This window comes from Arachis ipaensis, chromosome B9 (genome assembly GCF_059453495.1).
Source record: "Arachis ipaensis isolate K30076 ecotype BB chromosome B9, ASM5945349v1, whole genome shotgun sequence".
Taxonomy (NCBI): domain Eukaryota; kingdom Viridiplantae; phylum Streptophyta; class Magnoliopsida; order Fabales; family Fabaceae; genus Arachis; species Arachis ipaensis.
This window is the reverse complement of record NC_142444.1, coordinates 36,839,071-36,848,463: the sequence shown is the minus strand read 5'-3', so window position 1 is coordinate 36,848,463 and position 9,393 is coordinate 36,839,071. Positions and strand designations below refer to the sequence as shown.

Genomic DNA, 9,393 nt, shown 5'->3' with positions numbered 1-9,393 from the left:
CATTCTTCGAAAAATTCATGCATTCATAGTGTTCTTCATGATCTTCAAGTTGTTCTTGGTAAGTCTTCTTGTTTGATCTTGATGTTTTCTTGTTTTGTGTTGTATGGTGTTTTTCATATGCATTCTTGCATCCATAGAGTCTAAGCATCAAAGATTTCTAAGTTTGGTGTCTTGCATGTTTTCTTTGCATTAAAAATTTTCAAAAATATGTTCTTGATGTTCATCATGATCTTCATAGTGTTCTTGGTGTTCATCTTGACATTCATAGCATTCTTGCATGCATTCATTGTTTTGATCCAAAATTTTCATGCATTGCATCATTTTCATGTTTTTCTCTCTCATCATTAAAAATTCAAAAATCAAAAAAATATCTTTCCCTTTTTCTCTCTTAAATTTTCGAAAATTAGATTTGACTCTTTCAAAAATTTTTAAAATCTAGTTATTTCTTATGAGTCAAATCAAATTTTCAATTTAAAAATCTTATCTTTTTCAAAATCTTTTTCAAAAATCAAATCTTCTTCATTTTTCTTAGTTATTTTCGAAAATTTTAAAAATATTTTTCAAAAATCTTTTTCTTATCTTTATCTCCTACCTTTCGAAAATAACATCATCAATTAATGTTTTGATTCAAAAATTTCAAGTTTGTTACTTGCTTGTTAAGAAAGATTCAAACTTTGAGTTCTAGAATCATATCTTGTGATTTCTTGTGAATCAAGTCATTAATTGTGATTTTAAAAATCAAATCTTTTTCAAAACTAATTGCAATCATATCTTTTCAAAAATATCTTCTTGTCTTATCTTTTTCAAAATTTGATTTTAAAATATCTTTTCTAACTTCTCATCTTCTTATCTTTTCAAAAATTGATTTTCAAAATTTGTTTCAACTAACTAACTAACTTTTTGTTTGTTTCTTATCTTTTTCAAAACTACCTAACTAACTCTCTCTCTAATTTTCAAAAATATCCTCCCTCTTTTTCAAAATTTCTTTTTAATTAACTAATTAATTTAATTGTTGATTTTAATTTTCGAAAAATTACTAACCTTTTTCAAAAACTATTTTCAAAAATCACTAACTCTTTTTCAAAAATTATTTTCAAAAATTCTCTCTCTCTCTTATCTCCTTCTATTTATTTATTCATCTACTAACACTTCATCTCACCCAAATTCGAACCCCATCTTCCATCTGTGTTCGAATTTTGTCTTCTTCTTTTCTTCTACTCACACAGGGACCTCTATACTGTTGTAAAAAGGATCCCTATTATTATTATTTTTCTGTCCCTCTTTTTCATATGAGTAGGAGTAAGGACAAGAATATTCTTGTTGAAGCAGATCCAGAACCTGAAAGGACTCTGAAGAGGAAACTAAGAGAAGCTAAATTACAACAATCCAGCAAGCACCTGTCAGAAATTTTCGAACAGGAAGAGGAGATGGCAGCCGAAAATAATAATAATGCAAGGAGGATGCTTGGTGACTTTACTGCACCTAATTCCAATTTACATGGAAGAAGCATCTCCATTCCTTCCATTGGAGCAAACAATTTTGAGCTGAAACCTCAATTAGTTTCTCTGATGCAGCAGAACTGCAAGTTTCATAGACTTCCATCTGAAGATCCTTTTCAGTTCTTAACTGAATTCTTGCAGATATGTTATACTGTTAAGACTAATGGAGTAGATCCTGAAGTCTACAGGCTCATGCTTTTCCCTTTTGCTGTGAGAGACAGAGCTAGAATATGGTTGGACTCTCAACCTAAGGATAGCCTGAACTCTTGGGATAAGCTGGTCAAGGCTTTCTTAGCCAAGTTCTTTCCTCCTCAAAAGCTGAGTAAGCTTAGAGTGGATGTTTAAACCTTCAGACAGAAAGAAGGTGAATCCCTCTATGAAGCTTGGGAGAGATACAAAGGACTGACCAAAAAGTGTCCTTCTGATATGCTTTCAGAATGGACCATCCTGGATATATTCTATGATGGTCTGTCTGAGTTATCTAAGATGTCATTGGATACTTCTGCAGGTGGATCCATTCACCTAAATAAAACGCCTGCAGAAGCTTAAGAACTTATTGACATGGTTGCTAATAACCAGTTCATGTACACTTCTGAGAGGAATCCTGTGAGTAATGGGACACCTCAGAAGAAGGGAGTTCTTGAAATTGATACTCTGAATGCCATATTGGCTCAGAACAAAATATTGACTCAGCAAGTCAATATGATTTCTCAGAGTCTGAATGGAATGCAAGCTGCATCCAACAGTACTCAAGAGGCGCCTTCTGAAGAAGAGGCCTATGATCCTGAGAACCCTGCAACAGCAGAGGTAAATTACTTAGGTGAACCTTATGGAAACACCTATAACTCATCATGGAGAAATCATCCAAATTTCTCATGGAAGGATCAACAAAAGCCTCAACAAGGCTTTAATAATGGTGGAAGAAACAGGTTTAGCAATAGCAAGCCTTTTCCATCATTCACTCAGCAACAGACAGAGAACTCTGAACAAAATACTTCTAATTTAGCAAATTTAGTCTCTGATCTATCAAAGGCCACTGTGAGTTTCATGAATGAAACAAGGTCCTCCATTAGAAATTTGGAAGCACAAGTGGGCCAGCTGAGTAAAAGGATCACTGAAATCCCTCCTAGTACTCTCCCAAGCAATACAGAAGAAAATCCAAAAGGAGAGTGCAAGGCCATTGAATTAATCACCATGGCCGAACCTGTAAGGGAAGGAGAGGACGTAAATCCCAGTGAGGAAGACCTCCTGGGACATCCAGTGATCAATAAGGAGTTTCCCTTTGAGGAACCAAAGGAATCTGAGGCTCATCTAGAGACCATAGAGATTCCATTAAACCTCCTTATGCCCTTCATGAGCTCTGACGAGTATTCATCTTCTGAAGAGAATGAGGATGTTACTGAAGAGCAAGTTACCAAGTACCTTGGTGCAATCATGAAGCTAAATGCCAAATTATTTGGTATTGAGACTTGGGAAGATGAACCTCCCTTATTCACCAATGAACTAAGTGATCTGGATCAACTGACATTATCTCAGAAGAAACAGGATTCTGGAAAGTTCATAATACCTTGTACCATAGGTAACATGATCTTTGATAAGGCTCTGTGTGACCTTGGTTCAGGGATAAACCTCATGCCCCTCTCTGTAATAGAGAAACTGGGAATCTTTGGGGTGCAAGCTACTAAAATCTCATTAGAGATGGCAGACAGTTCAAGAAAATAGGCTTATGGACAAATAGAGGATGTGTTAGTAAAGGTTGAAGGCCTTTACATCCCTGCTGATTTCATAGTCCTAGATACTGGGAGGGATGAGGATGAATCCATCATCCTTGGAAGACCCTTCCTAGCCACAGCAAGAGCTGTAATTGATGTTGACAGAGGTGAATTAGTCCTTCAATTGAATGAGGACTCCCTTGTGTTTACAACTCAAGGTTACCCTTCTGTAAACATGGAGAGGAAGCTTAAAAAGCTTCTCTCAAAACAGAGTCAACCAGAGCCCCCACAGTCAAACTCTAAGTTTGGTGTTGGGAGGCCACAACCAAACTCTAAGTTTGGTGTTGAACTTCCATATCCAAACTCTAAGTTTGGTGTTGGAAAGTGGTGCACGAAATTGTGATCTCCAGGCTCGAACAAATCCTGGTAATGGCTCCAAATCTTGGTGCTCTGATCTTAATTCATAATTGTCACAACTTCGATACAACTAACCAGCAAGTGCACTGGGTCGTCCAAGTAATACCTTACGTGAGTAAGGGTCGAATCCCACGGAGATTGTTGGTATGAAGCAAGCTATGGTCACCTTGTAAATCTCAGTCAGGCAGATATAAAGTGATAATGGTGTTTTCGAATATTATATAATAAAATAGGGATAGAGATACTTATGTAATTCATTGGTAGGAATTTCAGATAAGCGAATGGAGATGCTTTTCGTTCCTCTGAACCTCTGCTTTCCTGCTATCTTCATCCAATCTGTCTTACTCCTTTCCATGGCTGGCTGTATGCAAGGGCATCACCGTTGTCAGTGGCTACATCCCCTCCTCTCAGTGAATAATATGCTCACGCACCCTGTCACGGCACGGCTATTCATCTGTCGGTTCTCGATCATGCTGGAATAGGATTCACCCTCCTTTTGCGTCTGTCACTAACGCCCAACAATCGCGAGTTTGAAGCTCGTCACAGTCATTCAATCATTGAATCCTACTCAGAATACCACAGACAAGGTTTAGACCTTCCGGATTCTCTTGAATGCCGCCATCATTCTAGCTTACGCCACGAAGATTCTGGTTAGGAGATCTAAGAGATATTCATTCTAGCTTAATTCATGTAGAACAGAAGTGTTTGTCAGGCACGCGTTCATAAGGGAGAAGGATGATGAGCGTCACACATAATCATCACCTTCATCACGTTCTTGGGTGCGAATGGATATCTTAGAAGAGAAATAAGAAGAATTGAATAGAAAACAGTAGTACTTTGCATTAATCTTTGAGGAACAGCAGAGCTCCACACCTTAATCTATGGAGTGTAGAAACTCTACCGTATGAAAATACATAAGTGAAAGGTCCAGGCATGGCCGAGATGGCCAGCCCCCTAAACGAGATCAATAGTCTCCTAAGATGAACAATGGAATAAAACTGAGACCAAAGATGCCTAATACAATAGTAAGAGGTCCTATTTATAATAAACTAGTCACTAGGGTTTACATGAGTAAGTAATTGATGCATAAATCCACTTCCGGGGCCCACTTGGTGTGTATTTGGGCTGAGCTTAAGTGTAGCACGTGCAGAGGCCATTTGTGGAGTTGAATGCCAGTTTCTGTGCCAGTTTGGGCGTTCAACTCTGGTTCTGGATCCTTTTCTGGCGCTGGACGCCAGATTCGGGCAGAAGGCTGGCGTTGAACGCCAGTTTACGTCGTCAATTCTTGGCCAAAGTATGAACTATTATATATTGCTGGAAAGCCCTGGATGTCTACTTTCCAACGCAATTGGAAGCGCGTCATTTCGAGTTCTGTAGCTCCAGAAAATCCACTTTGAGTGCAGGGAGGTCAGAATCCAACAGCATCAGCAGTCCTTTTTCAACCTCTGAATCTGATTTCTGCTCAAGTCCCTCAATTTCAGCCAGAAAATACCTGAAATCACAGAAAAACACACAAACTCATAGTAAAGTCCAGAAATGTGAATTTAACATAAAAACTAATGAAAACATCCCTAAAAGTAACTAGATCCTACTAAAAACATACTAAAAACAATGTCAAAAAGCGTATAAATTATTCGCTCATCACAACACCAAACTTAAATTGTTGCTTGTCCCCAAGCAACTGAAAATCAAATAGGATAAAAAGAAGAGAATATACTATAAATTCCAAACTATCAATGAAACATAGCTCCAATCATATGAGCGGGACTTATAGCTTTTTGCCTCTTGAATAGTTTTGGCATCTCACTTTATCCATTGAGGTTCAGAATGATTGGCATCTATAGGAACTTCAGATTTCGAATAGTGCTATTGACTCTCCTAGTTCAGTATGATGATTCTTGAACACAGCTTCTTTATGAGTCTTGGCCGTGGCCCTAAGCACTTTGTTTTCCAGTATTACCACCGGATACATAAATGCCACAGACACATAATTGGGTGAACCTTTTCAGATTTTGACTCAGCTTTGCTAAAGTCCCCAATTAGAGGTGTCCAGGGTTCTTAAGCACACTCTTCTTTTGCTTTGGACCTTGACTTTAACCGCTCAGTCTCAAGTTTTCACTTGACACCTACACGCCACAAGCACATGGTTAGGGACAGCTTGGTTTAGCCGCTTAGACCAGGATTTTATTCCTTTAGGCCCTCCTATCCACGGATGCTCAAAGCCTTGGGATCCTTTTTATTTGCCCTTGCCTTTTGGTTTTAAGGGTTATTGGCTTTTTCTGCTTGCTTTTTCTTTTTCTTTTTTTTTCGCCTATTTTTTTCTTTTTTTTTTCTTTTTTTTTTCTGCAAGCTTTGTTCTTTGCTGCTTTTTCTTGCTTCAAGAATCATTTTTATGATTTTTCAGATTATCAAATAACATGTCTCCTAGTCATCATTCTTTCAAGAGCCAACATATTTAACATTCTTAAACAACAACTTCAAAAGACATATGCACTGTTCAAGCATACATTCAGAAAACAAGAAGCATTGTCACCACATCAGTATAATTAAACTAAGTTCAAGGATAAATTCGAAACTCATGTACTTCTTGTTCTTTTGAATTAAAACAGTTTTTATTTTAAGAGAGGTGATGTATTCATAGGACATTCATAACTTTAAGACAAAGTTACTAACTACTAATGATCATGTAATGAAGACACAAACATAGATAAGCACATAACATAGAAAATAAAAAACAGAGAAAGTAAGAACAAGGAATGAGTCCACCTTAGTGATGTCCTTGAGCTCTTCTATGTCTCTTCCTTGCCTTGGCTGCACCTCCTTCATTGCTTTCTGATCTTCTCTGATTTCATGAAGGATGATGGAGTGCTCTTGATATTCCACCCTTAGTTGCTTCCAATAATTGTGTGGAAGAAAATGTATCCCCTGAGGTATCTCAGGGATCTCTTGATTTGCAGTCAAATGTTCTACCACTGAGCTATAGATCCTTTACATAATTGTTTTACCACACCAAACTTAGAATGTTGCTCGCCCTCGAGCAAAAGAAGAAGGAATAGATGAAGAAGAAGATGTGGAAATAAAAACTAGGATTATGAGGAGGTAAAGTGGGGATCCTGTGGGGTCCACAGATCCTGAGATGATCCTGTGGTGTCCACAGATCCTGAGGTGTCAAGGCATTTACATCCCTGCACCAATTTAGGCATGCAAAATGCCCTTGCACACAACTCTGGGCGTTCAGCGCCAGGTTGGTGCCCATTTTGGGCGTTCAACGCCCCTTTGCTGCCATTTCTGGCGTTGAACGCCAGAACCATGCTTGTTCTGGGCGTTCAGCGCCAGGATGCTCCCATTCTGGGCGTTCAGCGCCAGAACTATGCTCTGTTCTGGCGTTTGAACGCCAGACAGATGCTCCTCCAGGGTGTGATTTTTCTTCTGCTGTTTTTGATTCTGTTTTTAATTTTTATATTTATTTTGTGACTCCACATGATCATGAACCTAAGAAAACATGAAAAACAATAAAAATAAGAATTAGATAAACATTGGGTTGCCTCCCAACAAGCGCTTCTTTAATGTCAATAGCTTGACAGTGAGCTCTCATGGAGCCTCACAGATGTGCAGAGCTTTGTTGAGACTCTCCAACCCCAAACTTAGAGTTTGGATATGGGAGTTCAACACCAAACTTAGAGTTTGGTTGTGGCCTCCCAACACCAAACTTAGAGTTTGACTGTGGGGGCTCTGGTTGACTCCGCTTTGAGAGAAGCTTTCCAAGCTTCCTCTCCATGGTTGCAGAGGGAGATCCTTGAGTTTTGAATACAAGGGAGTTCTCATTCCATTGAAGGACTATTTCACCTCTGTCAACATCAATCACAGCTCTTGCTGTGGCCAGGAAAGGTCTTCCTAGGATGATGGATTCATCCTCTTCCTTTCCAGTATCCAGGACTATGAAATCAGTAGGTATGTAAAGGCCCTCAACCTTTACTAATACATCTTCTACTTGTCCATAAGCCTGTCTTCTTGAGCTGTCTGCCATCTCTAGTGAGATTTTAGCAGCTTGCACCCCATAGATTCCCAGTTTCTCTATTACAGAGAGGGGCATGAGGTTTATTCCTGAACCAAGGTCACAAAGAGCCTTAAAGATCATGGTGCCTATGGTACAGGGGATTACGAACTTTCCAGGATCCTGTCTCTTCTGAGGCAATGTCAGTTGATCCAGATTACTTAGTTCATTGATGAACAAGGGAGGTTCAACTTCCCAAGCATCAATGCCAAATAATTTGGCATTCAGCTTCATGATTGCACCAAGAAACTTGACAGTTTGCTCTTCAGTAACATCCTCATTCTCTTCAGAAGAGGAATACTCATCAGAGCTCATGAAGGGCATAAGGAGGTTCAATGGAATCTCTATGGTCTCTAGATGAGCCTCAGAGTCCTTTGGTTCCTCAGAGGGAAGCTCCTTATTGATCACTGGACATCCCAGGAGGTCTTCCTCCTTGGGATTCACGTCTTCTCCTCTCCACACAGGTTCGGCCATGGCGCTTATGTCAATGGCCTTGCACTCTCTTTTTGGATTCTCTTCTGTATTGCCTGGGAGAGTACTAGGAGGGATTTCAGTGATCCTTTTACTCAGCTGGCCCACTTGTACTTCCAGATTTCTAATGGAAGACCTTGTTTCATTCATGAAACTTACAGTGGCCTTAGATAGATCAGAGACTAGACTTGCTAAATTAGAAGCATTTTGTTCAGAGTTCTCTGTCTGTTGCTGAGTTGATGATGGAAAAGGCTTGCTATTGCTAAACCTGTTTCTTCCACCATTATTAAAGCCTTGTTGAGGCTTTTGATCCTTCCATGAGAAATTTGGATGATTTCTCCATGTTGAGTTATAGGTGTTTCCATAAGGTTCACCTAAGTAATTTACCTCTGCTATTGCAGGGTTCTCAGGATCATAGGCTTCTTCTTCAGAAGATGCCTCTTGAGTACTGTTGGATGCAGCTTGCATTCCATGCAGACTCTGAGAAATCATATTGACTTGCTGAGTCAATATTTTATTCTGAGCCAATATGGCATTCAGAGTATCAACTTCAAGAACTCCCTTCTTCATAGGCGTCCCATTACTCACAGGATTCCTTTCAGAAGTGTACATGAACATGTTATTAGCAACCATGTCAATGAGTTCTTGAGCTTCTGCAGGCGTTTTCTTTAGGTGAATGGATCCACCTGCAGAAGTGTCCAGTGACATCTTTGATAGCTCAGATAAACCATCATAGAATATATCCAGGATGGTCCATTCTGAAAGCATGTCAGAAGGACACTTTTTGGTCAACTGTTTGTATCTTTCCCAAGCTTCATAGAGAGATTCACCTTCTTTCTGTCTGAAGGTTTGAACATCAGCTCTAAGCTTGCTCAGCTTTTGAGGAGGAAAGTACTTGGCTAAGAAAGCCGTGACCAGCTTATCCCAAGAGTTCAGGCTGTCTTTGGGTTGAGAATCCAACCATAATCTAGCTCTGTCTCTTACAGCAAAAGGGAAAAGCATGAGCCTGTAGACTTCAGGATCTACTCCATTAGTCTTAACAGTATCACATATCTGCAAGAATTCAGTTAAGAACTGAAAAGGATCTTCAGATGGAAGTCCATGAAACTTGCAGTTCTGCTGCATTAGAGAAACTAATTGAGGTTTCAGCTCAAAGTTGTTTGCTCCAATGGCAGGAATGGAGATGCTTCTTCCATGTAAATTGGAATTAGGTGCAGTAAAGTCACCAAGCATCTTCCTT

General features: G+C 39.3%; 2 non-coding genes across 2 annotated transcripts; one reads left to right on the top strand and one right to left on the bottom strand.

Moving 5' to 3' along the window:
• Window positions 1-1,823: 1,823 nt before the first annotated feature.
• LOC148544322 (small nucleolar RNA R71) lies at window positions 1,824-1,931 on the bottom strand. The gene has a single exon (XR_015901906.1). It is a non-coding gene; the product is annotated as a small nucleolar RNA R71 (small nucleolar RNA).
• A 6,984-nt stretch (window positions 1,932-8,915) lies between these two features.
• Window positions 8,916-9,023, top strand: LOC148544321 (small nucleolar RNA R71). The gene has a single exon (XR_015901596.1). It is a non-coding gene; the product is annotated as a small nucleolar RNA R71 (small nucleolar RNA).
• Window positions 9,024-9,393: the final 370 nt, after the last annotated feature.